General features: G+C 37.1%; 1 pseudogene; it reads right to left on the bottom strand.

The window, feature by feature from the left end:
- Nucleotides 1–8,681: 8,681 nt before the first annotated feature.
- Nucleotides 8,682–9,100, bottom strand: LOC103601397 (annotated as a pseudogene).
- Nucleotides 9,101–17,051: the final 7,951 nt, after the last annotated feature.

Raw genomic sequence — 17,051 nt, 5'->3', positions numbered from 1 at the left:
ACCCTGCAGGTACATCCCTTTTGATTCAGACCCTTGTCAACATTATATGTGTACAATGTGAATTACAGAATGAATTCTCTCCATAGTATATGGATTAAGTGGAAACACCTGTATTAATTCATTTCATCACAGGAGAGCAGTTTGTAAACTGCCTTAATTTCAATGAACCAGAATTGGCTAGTTGCTAAGACATGATTAACACTTGTTAATTTAGTTTACTTTAGTGTTAATAAGAGTGTTAATTATCTTAAATTCACTGAATAGGGAAATTAAGGCAATCACAAAAAATTGAATTAAGAATTTTACTTTTAGAAGGGAAATAGAGGCTTTACTACCTAGTTTGCTTTGCTTTCCAAAAGTAAAAACCTTGCTCAAATAGTTCACATCTAAGTGAACTATAATCTAGAAAGAATTCTATGCTTGAATTATTCTTTTCTCTTATTTGCTTTAGTTGGATAGGGAAGGGCTGACCACATATCTAAAGGTTTAATTATTTGGGGGTGGGGGTGTGTGGGGGGGTGGATGTGACCAGAACAAGTAAAACCTGTATCCAATTGCTTTTCCAGTGAAGGTGGGTAAATCCCCACTCACATGACATCTTAACTTGACCTCCACTTACTCAGAACTTCCGGTGACATCCAAGAGGTGGGGAAGGAGCAAGGGTGGTTTTCACTGTAGTTTGTAGATGTCTGACCTACAGCCCCTTACTAGTACAGTAATTGATTTTTTTTTTCTTAATTGTGGTAAAACATTTTTTTCTCATGTCCTATTTTAGTGGGTAACACATCTTTAATGGGTAATATATTATTGTAGTGAGTTAATGTTTCTATCTATGGAAGAAAGCAGTGATCATGTACAAAGTAATATGGTAATCTAGTAGTGTCTCTTCATTGATGTCTCACAGGCCCATTACACATTATGCCTGTCTGAATCAGATGGTCTAGTTGTGATGCTGATAAAGATAATTAGTTTTGAGGGGGATGATGAAAATAATGCTTTGGAAAGTTCGTCATTTTTCACATATTTTTTTGTAACTTTATTCAGTTTAAATAATTAACAAATAAATAATTGAATGCCAGCTAAGTGTAACATGCTGTGGAGGATCCAAAAATTAAACTGTATCATCTCTAAATGAATATTCTGTTTAAATGTGGTGAAAGAACCAATATACTCAAAGCAAAGAAATTAGAGAATTAGTAAATACTAATTTTGATGGTATGGGTGATAAGCTGAAAAATTCAAAAACAGGGCAAGTCTGAAGATTTTTTGAGGAGGTGATGGAACTTGAGCATCCCTTGAGGGCTAAGTGGATAAGTGGAGGTATATAGATGGAGAGAGGACGACTAAAAATTATCTTAATGATCATTCTAGCTGAATCCATTCATTTTATGATTGAGGAAACAGACCCTGTTAATTTGAAAACCTTCTAACCTATTACATCCAGAGAGGCAGAGTCTGAATTAGCTCGTGTCTTTCTAGTCCCTATATACACTGAGTAGCTATTGTTTGGATTTTACAACTGAGAAGAAATCTGGCTTATAAAATAGTTCAATCCAGGGAAAAGCAAAAAGGAAGTAATCTGATGCAGGGCCTGCTCTATCTCTGATGTCTAGTGCAGACAGAGTATGTGTGAACATAAGGACTTCTCTGGCCTTCAAGTGCTAGGCCACCCCTCATTCCTGCTTGCTACAGATTTAATGAACATTTCGCACATTTTTGGTGCTGAGGTCACCAGTTTAGATGCCTTCAGGGACAAATGGTTACCGAAAATGAGTGAAACAACCCAGACACAGTGCCACAAAGACTAAAGGTGCTGAACTGTGGTGAGCTGGGGGTGTTTAAGGGGCTCATGGTTTTTTGGTCCAGCTGATTGTTTCCAGGTGGACATTCAGGGACCCTGTGTTTGCCAGATCTTTTAATTTTTTAAGAAAAGGTGGAAAACAAAGATTTTTATGTGAACGTCCTGATTTTTACATGTTAGCATGTAACTCAAATTTTGAATAAACATTTTCTGGACATTATAAAAAGTCTTTGGGTCAGAGTTAGCCCACAAATTTCTAGTTTTCAATATGTGCTTTAGTGGTTTCCAATGCAGAAGGCCATTCTGTCATATACATATTTTAGCAGCCTTGTGAGTTATTTCTTTAAACTCACCTATGCAAAAAGTTAATGCATACTAGTATCTTAATACAAGGCAATGGCTTCTGTCATGAAAAGAGAAGATAGAAACTTGTAGAGTTACAGCAGAGAAAGTCTCTGGATGGAAAATTTTCAAGTGGAAATTATTTCCCCTTGGAATTCTCTCTCCCGGATGCTTTCTGCCCCCATTGTGTTTAACCCTGCACCATTGCACTGCTCTCCTTTAAAGACTTTGCCCAGCCCTGTACAAAAATCTTTCCTTGGACACAACTGGAGTAGGAGCTTGATGGTTTCAAAAGAACTTCTCTAAATGTTTATAGAGAATGAAGGTGAAATGCCTAAAGGAAGGGCATAAATATTTGTTGTGAAACACAGGTTTTAAGCTGAACAATTGTTATTATATAATGTATGCATATTCTTTAATCCACTCCATTTAAATATAAGCAATGTCTCCTTATATTATTATTATTATTATTATCATTACTATCATCGTCATCTTGCTAAATCTGGCTCTGAGTACCCCCATCTCACTGAGTGGTAGAACAATAAATTCATAGGTCATGCGCAAGTTCGAGGACATATGGGAAGGACTCTCTGGTCTGCGTCCATTACTGCTGGTATAATCCATTAGAAGCTCAAGAATTTTTCTTTAGAAAGAGTTTGGGATGGAGCACAAACTAGATAGAAGGTACCACCACAGGATCTGAATTGAAGCTGCATTTGCATAGCAAGTATGCTGTTTTTACTTACATTGTGTATTTATTTGGAGGTAGAGTTAAGAGTGGCTCTGATGGGGATTATGAGAAGGTAGGCTGAAGCTCTCCATGGCTATATATATGATGTGCTCCAAGTCTACATGAATCACTGAAAGGGACAGATCATCTGGAACTTTGTTGAGACTGGTAGCCTTGGGGTACCAGGTCCAGCCTCCCTCTGCATGTGTGAATTTTCCTGGGGTGCTGAAATGACACTGGACTTCAGCTGTACCATTCCTGGAATTGGCAGCCTCTGCTTCTTCCCAGTGTTGGGAGAATCTATCTCAGCTCCGGACATCTACCTCTACCTTCTCCTAGTCTCCAAAGTTCCTTCCTCTTTCTAGGATAGTCTCTTTCTTCTCAAAAATTGTGATCTGGGAGTAAAGAAAGTCCCTCTCCCTCCCCCACTGCCATCCTCCCCTCCAGTTGTTTCCTTCTTCACTCTTGGTTGGGCTGAGTAGAAGGTTAGGTAGGCAGGGCTATCTTTCATTCTTTCAGATGTGTCAAAAACACAACACACACTAATTTCCAAAAATGGAGATATTCAGTCTTCACTAGCACCTTTCTGAGTTTCTCTCTCTCTGTTCCTTGCCTTTCTCCACTTGAAGAGGGTCTTTAGAAAGTTGTATGTCCTTTGGAGGCAAAAAGACTCAGCTTTTATTTTCCTGCACACACAAAAAAACTCTTTCCTTCTTTCTTGATTGAGGGAAATGTCCTGTCCACAGAGTTGCGCAATACAGTGACCAAAGTATTCCTTTTTCCCAGCATGGTAATTCTTTTATGGCTTTTCAGCATAGTACAAAGTACCCAAGATGTCAGATAAGCTCTGAGAAGGAGGAAAGTGGTAAATAGTGACCTAACAACTCTTACCATTTCCATGCTCTTTTGTACTGAGAAAGAGTACATGGATTTCTGAGTAAACTGAGGAGTTAGGAATAATAGAGGGGATGGGGAAGGAATGTCTCTTCAGCTAATAGTGGACCAAGTGTCATCAACATCAAGAACAATATGATAATTAAGAACAGCTTATTCTTGATGGGGCTTTACAGTTTAAAAGCAATTAAGTTACACTATCTCTGAATTTTCTTTGTAACTCTGTGATTAGCCATTGTGTTATATTCCTGTTACCTTTGAGCTATCTGAGGCTCAGAGAGGCTGTGTATCACCTAATTGATAAGTGACAGAGCTGGGCCAGAACCTAAAATTTCCTTTTCCAAATCGAACACATCTATGTTTGAACATGGCTCTTAGATCTGAGGAATTATTCCAAATATCAGGTTGTCACAAATAAAGAGAAAATGGTTGGTTCTACTTCATTGGGCAGGTTGGGAGTGGTTTTGTTGTTGTCTGGAAAGCAAGACTTAAGTTTTTTTTTTTTTTTTATCACCTCCGTTACACAAACACCAAATATCCTTCTAAATAGTGGAGGCTATTTACTAAATTTAATAGTAAATTTATAATTTTAAATTATTATAAAGATTTATAGTTGTTATACCTTAGCTTTTATTGCATGTTCATATCTATGATTTATTTGATAATGAGTCTCTGATCAAAAGTACATCCCTAGTAAGATCACTTGTCCTCATGGGAAAATATCACTTACTTTATGACATAGTTTCCAGAACATATGGTAAAACGTAGAGAATAAATATAAATAAATATATACGAACACAGAGGACTTTACTGTTTCGACTTAGAGAGTTAGAATTGCAGTTGTAGCTGATCCTATTTTGTTTTCAATCAACCATTTATTCGAGTACATATTTATCATCTTTGATCTTTGGATCTCTTATCACCTATTTTGGGAGCTTTTGTTGTTGCTTTGAATTTTGGAAAATTAAGAACCACATGACCCTTATAGGTTAGACGATATACAGAATTAGGAACAAGTCAGTATAGTACAGTAGAAGATGTAAGATATGAGCAGAAGACATTTTAGGTGAGAAGAACCATACATGCACTAATTCAGTGATGTAGGAGTTTGGGATTGCTAGAACATATTCAGCTCAGGGTTTGGGTAAAAGTTTCAAGGAAGAGTTAGCACTGGAAAGTCAAAGGTTTGTAGCTGTGATAATGGCAGTTTTAAAACATTCTAAGTTTAAGGATCTTATGAGCTATATCATAAGGTGTTTTGGGGGAAAAACAGTAATGTAGCTTATTTGGCATATGGGGCATATAAAGGTGACAGATGGAGCCAGAAAGATGGGTGACAGATTGTGAAGAGAACTTTCAAAATTGGGTTAAAAAATATGGACTTCTATCTGTGAACAATGGGGAACCATCGGAGGCTTCCGATGAGGAAGTAGCATGAGCTAATCCATATGTTAGGATTATCCTGGTGACAGTAGTATGAGTAATGGATTGGGATGGGGGCATACTGGGAAGAGGTTGCTGAGTTAGAAAGCAAACAGTAATGAGGCCCTGTGTTAGGTATTTATAATGGGAATAGAGAAGAGGAGGACGTGAAAGTTTCTATGAAGGTAGAGTTGACTGATTTGGCAGGTTTATTTGGGGATGAGAGGTGAGTGAGCATGAGGAATCAAAAATAACGACTAGCTTCAAGCTTGTTTTACCAGAAGATAATATGATGTGAAGATAAATAAGGAAACCAGGAGAAGGAGCTGGTTTAGGTCAGAGGTACTGGTGGATTGAATTTTTGGCAATCATTTGAAAATGTGGATTTTAAGCCTCAGAGACAACACCATTGAGTAATAGTAAGAGTTGTGGAATTGAACGAGTTTTCTGAGGGAAGTTATGAAAAAAGAGATTGAGAAAGGAAAGAACTAGGCAGTATTCCCATATCTTACGCTCATCCTAAGGGCTATATACCTCCTTCCCATTTAGAATTCTGGCTATTGTGGGCCACTCTTACTGATATGGGTATCTTATGCCTGAGTGGTAGAGGGGTGTGTGTGTGTGTCTGTGTTCCTGTGCATATTTCCATGATTTTCCTAGTAGTAATATTACTCTCAGTCACTTGTATTCAGACATGTTTTTTTGGAGTGTGAGGAAAAAGGAGTATAATTAATTGCTCCTTAGGCATTGCACTTATTTGTTGTACACCCATGAAGATGCATTGACCTCATACATCTCATCCATTGAGTATGAGAATGGCCACCAAAAAGTAGGTGGCCATTCACTGTTGTTGGCAGTAATTGGGGAGACTGAGGGCACTTTGACCTGGAAAGTACAGAAAACAGAAGAGATTATTGAGGAGAAAGTAAGCAGGGAGACCAATGATCAGAGGAGGCTTGATATCATTTGGGAGTTTGAAATAGGGTATGACCAGTGGAAATAGTGAACAGTGGTAAGCTCAACTGATAATTTGCAAAAAGCATTTAGTAAAAGATCATTGCTATTGGTAGTAGCCATATACTTACTGGATAAAGTTTGCTAGGTGTACACTGAATGTTTTTTGTTCTAAGTAGATCAAAATTTCAGTTCAATCTTAAGGAATATTATACAACTGGATGAGGAAATGAATACATTTATCTCTAAGTGCTGGTATTGTTGCATAGTACTAAAAGTGATAAAATTCTTATAGCAAAATAATTTTAATGATGATTAATTAACAGAAATGTGTTTGATAATCTGTAATCTGATCTGGAAGCAGGACCATTAACTGAGAGTAAGGAAAACTGCTCTCTGTTTCTGATTCTATCCATCTAATCCTTGCCTTGAATAAATCACTTCTCTTATGTATAAAATGATTCTGGGTGATTTAAAAACTTTGGATATTTGAATTGTGACATTTCTCTTTAATATTTCTCAATGGAACCAATATAAAAAAATGCAAAAAAGAATAAGATGTGATTTGATTTACCTGTAAAAAGACTATTAGCCTCTAACAGGAACATCCACATTTCTTAAAAACGACAGCAGTCCAGAATGACGATGATCTATTTATTATGACTCTGACCTCTGTTGAAAATGCTGAGACTGGAGTCAGCAGATTGTGTTAAACTTCAATAGTATAGAAAGCCAAGCAGCATGATTTAGCTTTGTCAAATGATGAAAAATCTTGTATTTTGCATGGAGGAGGAAGTTTGTCCTGAGTAGATTTTGACTTGGCAAGTATCTTTGCCTCATTTTTAGGCTCTGGAATCTTTTTTTTTTTTTTTTTAATGTTTCTATTTTGTGGTTTAAAACTTAACATATTTTTTACATATTTACTCTGACCATATAGGTTTGAACAAATGGATTGAATGCTATTTTTAAAAAAAATTTTCATAATATCATGTACTTGGGAATCAATGCTATTTTTGAATATTTGCCAAAATACAAACATGGCATTGAAAATTTACAGAGTAATCTGAAGGCATTTTTGAGTTTGCACTGAAAATAATTCGAGAAAGCTTACTATAAAGTACTCAAATATTAGCTCAGAATAAACTTTTTAAAATTCATTTTTAATTTACATAAGAGTAAAATTTACTATTTTTGTTATATAGTTTTATATATTTGACAAACAAAAGGTTCTATCACCCCCCAAAAACTTCTTGAAAATACACTGTTCTTTGTGGTCAGATCTTCCTCTCATCCACTCTTAACCCCTGGCAACAACTGAAATGTTCTCCATCACTGTAGTTTTGCCTTCTCCAGGATGTCCTATAAATTAAATCATATAATAGGCAGCCTTTTAAGTCTGGCTTCTTTCTCTTAGCATAACGCATTTGAGATTCATCCATGTTGTTGCATGTACCATAGTTTGTTCCTTTTTATTGCTGAATAGTATTTCATTTTATAGATGCTCCAAAGCTGAATCACCAGTTAAAGGATATTTATATTGTATCCAGGTTTTGGCGATTATAAATAAAGGTGCTATAAACATTCACAAAAAGATGGCTTTTGTGTAAACATAAATTCTATTTCTCTAGGGCAAATACCTTAGAGTGGGATTATTGTGTGTGTGTATTGATGTGTGTGTGGGTGTATATGTATATGTACATAATATAGACGTGTGTGCGTATATATATACATATATGTATGTGTATTTATAACTTTATAATAAACTGCTAAACTATTTTCCCAAGTAACTGTATCATGTTGCATTTGAGAATTCAAGTTTTTCTGCATACTTGCCAGCACTTGGTATTGTTTTTTTAAAAAATTTAATAACTCTGAGGGTCAATAATAATATCTCCTTGTGGTTTTAATTTGCATTTCCCTAATGACTAATGATATAGAGCATATTTTCATGTGCTTGTTTGCCATACATATATCTTTTTTGTTGAAGTGTCTTTTCAGATCTTTTGTCCTTTTGAAAAATTGGGTTGTTTTCATACTGTTAAGGTTTGATAATTCTTTATATAACCTGGATATGAGTTCTTTGTTGGATATGTGATTTGCAAAAATTTCCCCTCATCTGTGACTTGTTTTTTCATTCTGTTAAAGTGTTTTTTGCAGAGCAAAACAAGTTTTTATTTTTGATGAAGTCCAATTTATCAATTTTTTCCTCTTATGGATAGTGCTTTTGATGTTGTATCTAAAAACTATTTGCCTGGCTCAAGGTCATAAAAATTTTCTCAGTTTTTCTCTTAATGTTTTAGTTTTACATTTACATTTAAGTCTATGGCACGTTTTGAGTTAATTTTTTATTAGCACAAACACATTAATTTACTAACCAAAGGGATGATCCTAATTAAAACAGCACTTTGAAATAGTAGCCTGTAAAATGTTTGTGATAAAGATAATTAAACACAGTAATGAAAAAAAAGGAGCAGTATGGCAGATTTGCTCACTGAACTGAGCTTGTTCATTCTCTCAGCCAATTCCCGTCCAAAGTGATCATGGAATTTTTATTCTACTTTTTTCATAGACCTGAGTATAGGTGACATTGTTCATGATGCAGTCCACCACTAATTTCCCATCTTTCGATTTTCTTGATATCATATTTTCCTTCCCATCCCATTCCTAATGTTGAACCAATGTACCTTTTGTAAAGTCACAGACAGTCTGAGTTTTTTTTGCCATCAGCTGTAGTTTCTTCAAACTTTTCTCCCAGCGTACAAGAAAACTGTGTTGTTTTCAGAATGCTCTCAGTTTTTTATGATGAAGTTGCAGTCACAAGAAATGATACAATCTGGTTTGGCCATTGCATCCATTTTTCACTGAGCTATTCACACTCCTTGTTCCTTTGTGTATTAATCAAAGCCTTTGCTGTCCACCAGGCATCTTCTTCCTTCCAGCTGCTGAACCATGACCATGGTGGACATGGGGACTGTGCTTTGACAAGTTAATTTTTATATAAGGTGTGAAGAATGTGTCTAGGTTCATTTTTTGGCATCTGGATTTGCACCATTTGTTAAAAGCGACAGTCTTTTCCCCATTGAATTGCCTTTACACCTGTGTTAAAAGTCAATCTACTGTAATTATTTGTGCATCTATTCTTGGACTCTATTCTTTATTGATCTATGTGTCTGTCCTTTCACCAATACCACACTGTCATGATTATTGTAGCTTTACAGTAGAATTAACTTTTGAACATCTCTGCTATACAGAAACAAGTTCTCTGAAGCACTCTAGTCAATTTCCTTTTCCATTTTCTTATCCAAGCAATGGATTTTTTTCTTAACAATTTTAATGTCTTTAATCTTCATTCTGTTTATACGTTGATTATAAACTCAGAATAGGTTATAGCCTTACTTCCCTTCCCTGGATAAAAAAAAAGATCCTGGTGCACTATGACATTTAACTTGAGCTTTCTCTGTATCAAAATCAAAATGCAAAAATTTGCAAAGGAATTATCTACTAAGCTACCATCTGCAGACCTTCCCTTGAGGGGCTTCCCAGGGAGCCACCACCTCTTCCAGGCCCCACCACTCTGCCTGAGTTGCCTGAGCAGTGGTGACATTTTACCACTCATTGATAACCAGCTTCCTGTCTGGTGGAGTGGCAGTTGGTGGGAACCAGCTGTTATGATTCATCCCATTTAAGATTTCTGCATTTGTGAGAAGTGACGCTAATAGAGCCAGGCTGAATGGTGTCTGATTGGGAGAATTTTCTTTATAAAAGCGGTTTGATTTCTCGTGTCTCTGCAATTGAACTTTTTATTTTTTTAACAGGTATGCTCCAGTTTCCAGTTTCTGAGTGAGCTTAGTAGATAGGTAAATGTTGTTTTCATCAAGTGTTTGTACCAGCTATTATTTCTTCCTGAAAAACAAACAAGCATAGCAACTTCTGTAAAAAAAAAAAAAAAAAAAAAGAATAAAAAAGATTCTTGCATTATCAATTCTTTAATAGTTTTATAAGCTTTTTGGCTTTTGATATTTTCCAAAAGGCAAAAATGTCCTATCTAAGGTATGACTTGTTACATCTGGATTTGGTGAAAGAGTTCTTGATATGCCTGAAGAGACAGCTTCACGTACCCTGAGGGCAAGACCTTTCTCTTGGGTTGCTGAAGCCACTTTCAACCCATTTTGTTTTGTTTTTGTCATTTTCTTAGCTGTGATAGACTTATGAATATTATTTAGAAATAGAATGTTTGTTAGGGGATTGAAGCAGTTTACAACCATAGGGACAAGCTGCTATAAATACACCGAACAATATAACAACAATAAAATTTAAAATATTGATAGGGGAAAGGTGTACTGGTTTTTATGAGTTACCCCAGATTAACAATATCCTTCTTTAGACAAGATGAGAGAGCATGCCAACAAAGGAGAATGAGTGTGATTAAGTTTGGGAAATACCAATCTTGGTACCTGTAGCGTGCATGGAGGGAAGGGTAGCCTATTGCCAGCAGCCTTGTACAGGATGGGCCGGATTGCTTCAGCATCCCTGCAGAAATCTTTGCTACATAAAGACTCTCACCCCCAAATATGAGAAAGTCAAATTGTGGCTGGAATTTTTCTAATACTGAGAAGTGCTGGTTTCCTATAGCCAACTAAAGTTGAGCTAGAAGTTCAACATTTTATAACACTTGGTAGTAACTAGTGATTTTTAGCTTTGGGTGGGTGATACCCTAGGGCAGAAGTTCTCATGCTTTAGTGTACATAAGAATCGTCTGGGGAGTTTGTTAAAATTTAGGTCCTTGGGATCTAGCCTTCAGAGGTTTGGATTTAGTAGGTTTGGGGAGTGGCCAAGAATCTGTATTTTAACAATACTACATTCTGTTTGGCAACCTGAGTCAGTTCTCAAAAGACTGAAAAATTCTACTAAAGAAAACTATTGCCCTTCTACTGAATTTTTTAAATACTATTTCATTTAGCACAGATAAGAAACTTAATGATGATCAAGCTTCAGAGTTCCATAGAGGCTAGCAATAACTAGTTTAGAATCCCTAGATGTGAATTAAGATGAAACATGCAATGGGCAGGATACATAGTCTTAGGTTAGATTTCTTTCAATTAGAAGTTATTAGTTACACAATTTCCATTTCCAGGTCATCTGTGCATCCACAGATGGTATTAAATAAGGGAGGCAGACCTAGGGATACCTAGGGAATTTCACAAGTTTCTTTTATAACCATTTATTGCTTACTGTGCCCTTAATGATGTTACTCATGATCCCATTAAGTTAGCTGTGAAAATAGTAATTGGTCCCCTGACAATAGCTAGGGGGAGTCAAACCTTGTGGCTCCACTCCATTCTGGTCGTGTTGGAGACAAGATAGATATTGTTGCTTGTAATCTTCAAGGGCACTTTCCTTTCTGGGGATAAGATGTGAAGTGCTCTAAAGGACATTTCTGAAAACACAGCAGGAGTCCCAAGAGAATCCTCCTCCTCTAATTCAGGCAGGCACTTATGACCTACTTTTAAAAGTAATTTGAAAATTCCATCAAACACAAGCAATCAAAATCCAGATTCTCCACTAGCTATTCTGTAGACCTAGCACTGCAATATTTCCATCTGGTCACAACAACAGCTTAAATATGTTTTGAACAGGATATTTTCCTACCTTTGTTGATACTTGGGTGAAATGGAGTATTTTTATTGTTTGTACTCAAAGCAACTGCACAAATTAGTATGATGTAAGTTGATTCTTTCTGTACATAGCAAAGGGAATCAGATTTGCTGACCTGGTGTTCATAATCATACAAAGTACTACAGTTTTCAGAATTAGAATCCCAATACCTCTACTCCAATGTTTATTACAGCATGTGGTGCTACAGCAAATGTTCGAATCCTGCCGACAATGCCAATTGTTGAGCTCTTTTACCTGTCCCTAATCCTGCACTGACTGGGCCAATTGTCGAGCTAGGGCTAGGCTGGGTCTGGAGCTCACAGACCCCTCAAGCCTGTTAACAGACTGGGTGTCGAGCTAGGGCTAGGCTGGGTCTGGAGCTCACAGACCCCTCAAGCCTGTTAACAGACTGGGTCACAAACCCTTCACACGCCAGGCTGGGTCCCTCGACCCCTCACATGCAGGTCTATGAGTTAGGTAACTGGCCAACAGGTCCTTGGAAGCCATAGGTTGGAAAGCATGGCTGCGCGGGCAGATGCCCAAGGCAGACACCAGCCAAGGTGGTGGTGCTGCACATGCTCACTAACTTCACCCACATACAACTTGCTTACAAAGAATGTTGCACCACCCCCAACCTGCCCCAAGGGGAAGGAGCCTGACCAAACTATTCTATTTTCCCAACACAGCACTATTTACAATAGCCAAGAGTTGGAACCAGCCCAAATGTCCATCATCAGATGAGTGGATAAGGAAACTGTGGTATATCTACACAATGGAATACTACTCTGCTATAAAAAAGAATGAAATACTACCATTTGCAACAGCATGGATGGTCTTAGAGAAAATTATATTAAGTGAAACAAGTCAGGCACAGACAGAGAAATACCACATGTTCTCACTTATTTGTGGGATCTAAAAATAAATAAATAAACACACAAACAAATAAATGGTGTGGGGGGGAAGAAGACACAACAATCATGATAATTCCTTGAACTTGTTAAGACAAGTAAACAGATATGATGTAGGGGGGAGGAGAGAGGGAAGGGGCGAAAGAGGAATGGGTAAAGGGTCATGAAAATAAATACAGTGTATAATGATAATTCCTTGAACTTGTTAAGACAAGTAAACAGATATGATGTAGGGGGGAGGAGAGAGAGGGAAGGGGCGAAAGAGGAATGGGTAAAGGGTCATGAAAATAAATACAGTGTATAATGAAAAGTTAAAATTAAAAAAAAAAAGAAAAATTAAAATCCCAACCCAGAGGTAATTTCTCTCCTGTTGGAATGAATCTCTGTGCTTGTGTTTCATGTATGTACCTGGATTATGAAGTTTTTCTCACTTTTCATAGCAAAATTTTGACAAAGCAAACATTTATAGAATCTTCCAGATATGGCAGATACTTTAAAGACCATCCAATCCTTAGCTAAATTTTGAATTTCATCTTGCTTTTACTTTAACTCTCCCACTAAACTGTCAGCTTCTTAAGGGGGAAGTTTCTATGTCATATGTATTTTTAATCACCATGAGATTATATTAATATTCAAGTTTAGCTTCTTGAGAAAGAAGACTTAATTTTGCACAACTGGTTTGAATAAATATTTGTGAATTTCATCATTAGGTTGATAGATGTCTTTTCTTATTCCTTATTTTCCAGTTGTGTGGGTTTGGCTGCCACATTTCCTCAATTCAGATCCCTACCCTATCACTTACAAATGTGTGACCCGGGGCAAGGTATTTACCCACTCTGTGCCTTAGTTTGCTTTTCTGTAAGATGGTGCTGCATAAATAGTAGCATGATGATGATGATAACTATCATCTTTGAGAATCATATTATTGAACATGATTAATATTTATTTATGTGTCTAGATTAAATAGACACCAGTAATAATAACTGTGACATTTTGAGGACTGTCTTAGTGCATTTATGCTATGATAACAAAATACCACAGACTGAATAATTTATAAACAATAGAAATTTATTTCTTACAGTTCTGGAGGTTGGGAAGTCCAGGGTCACAGCACAAGCAGATTCAGTGTCTGATGAGGACCTGTTCCATAGATGCAGTTTTCTCTTGGTGTTGTCACATGGTAGAAAAAGTAGAAGGGCAAAAGGGCAGTAGGGAACAAACCTACTCTCTCAAGCCCTTTTATAAGGCCCTAATCCCATCCATGAGGGCTCTGTCATCAAGACTTAATCACTTCCTAAAGGCCCTAGCTCTTAATACCATCACATTAGTTATTAAGTTTCAACATTCAGACCTTATCAAGGACTTATGTGCCCGCAAATAAGATTTAACTTCATAAAAACTCTATGAGGTAGTTGTTATCCCCATTTGGCAGAGAGGGAAAGCAAGGTTTAGAGAATTTAAGTATCCAGGCTCCTAGAGCTGGTAATGGAGACTTGATTCAAATCCAGATTTGTCTATTCTACTTCCATTGCTCCCTCCACAAAGATTCTCTTGTCATCTGTGACCTGAGAGCAAAAAACACAGTATGGGAAGGTGGAAAACTAGAGAGGTTATGCTCCATCTGAGAGGAGCTGCTACCATTCAGGAAACCATGGGTTGCCTGGTTTTCCCATTTTTCAAGAAAAAGTGGGAACCTGGATTTTAATGTTTTTTATGTGTACGTGTATATATATATACACACATATATGTATATTTATATAATTTGTACTTATAACATATTTATATTTATAAAATATAAATATATTTATGTGTATATTTTATATTGACAATTTAAAACATTTTAAAGTATTGGGTGGGCCAAATAAAAACTCTAAGAGATGGCTGGATTTGACTTGTGGGACTCCAGGTTGCATCCTTTAACAGAGTCTTTAAATCTTATGGCCTAAAGGACATCTTGTTTCAGCTGAGTACTCTTTCCTGATTACCACCAGCCAAACAGTGCTGTACTGAGTTTAATTGTTTTAAGATGTGTTTTACACAGTTCTGTCATCTATCCTATTTGTACTGTTGTCTTAGCTCTCCCTAAAATCAGTCTACATTTTCTGCATTTATTTATCTCTGGCTATATTTCATCCAGCAGAATTCTGTAATACCAAGAATTATATGTTGTTCTGTGGGTTCTGAGAAGATGGTTTGAAGGGTTGTGAGAATGGATAGCATAACCCAGGCCAGAATAGAGCCTGTGTGTGATCCTGGTTCTGCTGCTTACTTTATTGTCTGACTGGGCCAAGTCAATTTACTTTGATAAGCCTCACTTTATCACAGGTACAGTGGAGGTGATAATAGTACCTGTGTCATAGGGTGAATTATTAAATGATTGGATATATCTAAAAGCACTCATAATGATGACTAGCCCATAAAATAGATACCATTCCCAAGCCCCATCTGAGATTTTGATCAAATTGGTCTGGGCATCTGTATATTTAAAAAACTCTCCAGGTGACTTTAATGTGCAGCTAGGCTTGAGAGTCACTGGACTAAGTGATTCTCAAAGTCTAGCCTCATTGGCATCGGTATAGGCTCCCATGCTTATGCTTCCCATCCTTTCATTTATAGCCAAAGTTCTGTCTAGAAAATACTATGGGAAAACAGAAGTTATTTGAAAACTGTTGAAAGTATGACACATTCACAGTTAAAATTATTTAGTAAGTACATACTGGGTTCACTTTATTCTGTTAGATTCCCCATGGTTCTAAGTCAAGCTATTTTTCAATTGAAAATATAACAAAGTGTTTTTAGGCTGCTTCTACTCACTGTCCTACAACATAATATCGAAATCATTGTTCTACAACATAACATGTTAAAAAAAAAAAGGACTTCATGATTTAGTTAACAAAGACAAGATATTTATGCTCGTGTAGAACAGAAGAGTAAATTATTTGGGTATTTGGAGTCTGATGAGTTGTAATGAATTGGGTTATCAGGTGGTGACTTCATTGTGCTATTGAATGAGTTAACTTTCCTTAAATGTGGGAAATTCACACACAGCTTTATCACTCCTGTCAGTGAACTGGTGGCAGTCTCCAAAAGATCAAAATATATTTCTAAAAAAAATACAAGTAGTTCACATTAAATAATTATAAATATCAGCAGCATAAGGGTCCTATCATGCAATGTTGCTAATGTTCCCTATAATATTCACTGAAGACAAATAGGGAAAATGCAGAGAAACAGAAAAAAGAAAACTGAAATCACCTGTAATCCCATACCCTAAAAAGACCATTACTAAGAACTTTATTTTTTTATTTTTTTTATTTTTTATTTTTTTCCTTTTTGTCTTTTTCCGTGTCCGGCAACGGATCGCACCCCTCGGTGTTGCTCCCACACCTCGCTCAGCCAGTGAGCGGGAACCGGTCTGTATGTGGGATCCGAACCCTCGGCGGGAGCGCCGCCACGCTCCCAAGCGGCGCACTGTAGCAATGCGCCACGGAGCCGGCCCCTAAGAACTTTATATACCAATTCATTCCAGTGACAATTATATATTCACATGTATATGTATATATAATTATATATGTGTATAATTCAAAAAGTTCCTGGAAAAATGAAATTAAAAGATAATGCAAATCTTTCTGTGAACTATTTTTTTTTTTTGTCTTTTGTCTTTTTTCCGTGTCCGGCAACGGATTGCAACCCTCAGCGTTGCCCCCCTACCGGACCGGGGACCGGCAACGGGACTGCAACCCTCGGTGTTGCTCCCGCGCCTCGCCCAGCCAGTGAGCGGGAACCGGTCTGTATGTGGGATCCGAACCCTCGGGCGGGAGCGCCGCAGCGCTTCCCAAGTGGCGCACTATCCATTGCGCCACCGGGCCGGCCCTTTCTGTGAACTTTTTGAAGACCCTTCGTGTCTGTGTGTGTGTGTGTGAGATTAAATTGGGGTCATACTTTAGACAAAAATTTGCATTTGTCTTATTAAACAAGCTCACTGAATCTTATTAAACAAGCTCACTGAGAGCACCTTGCAAGACAAAATAACTTGTAAGCTTTTGCCTTCTCTTCAGTTATACATGACATATGCTAAATAATCATATTATCTGTTCAAGATAAAGGGTGTAAGTAAAGGGAAGATTGACACTGTCCAGGGTAGAGAAGACAATGGAGAATAAATGTGTGTTATTTTTGAATATCACTTTTTTATTTGTCAATAAATTATGGAGAAAAGTTGAAAAAGGAAGGGATTTAAAATTATTTATAAAAAAAAGTGCAGAATCTCAGGGGCCGGCCCGGTGGCGCACTGGATAGTGCACCGCTTGGGAAGCGCGGCGGCGCTGGCGCCCGTGGGGCCGGG

This window comes from Galeopterus variegatus, unplaced genomic scaffold (assembly GCF_000696425.1).
Source record: "Galeopterus variegatus unplaced genomic scaffold, G_variegatus-3.0.2 Scaffold3720, whole genome shotgun sequence".
In the NCBI taxonomy this organism is placed as follows: domain Eukaryota; kingdom Metazoa; phylum Chordata; class Mammalia; order Dermoptera; family Cynocephalidae; genus Galeopterus; species Galeopterus variegatus.
Note: the sequence above shows the minus strand (reverse complement) of the source record. Positions and strands in the feature narration are given on the sequence as shown.